Below are 911 nucleotides of genomic sequence, written 5' to 3'. Positions count from 1 at the left end.
AGCCACGCCCTCAATTGCATGAGACCCAGAAGTCCACTGTGCCCTGTGCCAGCTGTGGCCCACAGCCCCCTCCTGCCACAGCATCGTGGCATCCTGGGGCCCACAGCCTCCTCAGCAGTAAGTGCTGGGCAGCCGTGGGCGACCGGGACCCAGGACTGACTTCCATGGCACCAAATGGCAGCGGCAGTCAGTGCTTGGTCGCCATGCTGCCCGCAGGAGGCATGTGGGAGGGACTCAGAGGTCAGCAGTTCAACCCGTTCGCCAGTCCCTGCCCATCTGAGCCTGCTACGCATGCAGCCTGGCATTCGGTCATCCCTTTGTCATTTTGGACATTATGGAACCTGACTCTTTATAGGTAGACTAGTAGCCCGGTGCACGAAATTCGTGCACTGGGGTAGGGGAGGAGAAGGGGCCCCTCAGTCTGGCCTTCACCCTCTCCAATCTGAGACCCCTCAGGGAATGTCCAACTACCTGTTTGTGCCCACACTTTTAACAGATAACAGCTCCATTGTTGTTCCTTTCTTATGCTTAAAACCATTGGAATTAGTAGGTATTCAAAGTGTGTATACATTTTGGGGGGACATCCTGTATATCTCTAGTCAGTGATGAAAGAAACCAATAGCAGATTTGGAACCCCCAGACAGGGAACCTCACTCATTCCCCACATGTCTCCCCACTTCACTTTCCACCTTCGTGGGCAGCAGGAGAATCAATGTTTTCTCTCATTAATTCGGAAAAGCATGTCCTGTCACCCATTGCCCGGCAGGAGTGCGCTAGGCCCCAAGCAAGCGAGGCTCAGTCAGGGCAGCCTTTGCTCATGGGTGCTGGCACACAAAGTGTACATCCCTCCTCTACAGTCTCCCCGACTATCCCACTGTTTCACTGAGAGGACGGAATTCCTCTCTCCCTCT

This window comes from Myotis lucifugus, unplaced genomic scaffold, assembly GCF_000147115.1.
Source record: "Myotis lucifugus unplaced genomic scaffold, Myoluc2.0 scaffold_656, whole genome shotgun sequence".
Lineage (NCBI taxonomy): Eukaryota > Metazoa > Chordata > Mammalia > Chiroptera > Vespertilionidae > Myotis > Myotis lucifugus.
Note: the sequence above shows the minus strand (reverse complement) of the source record.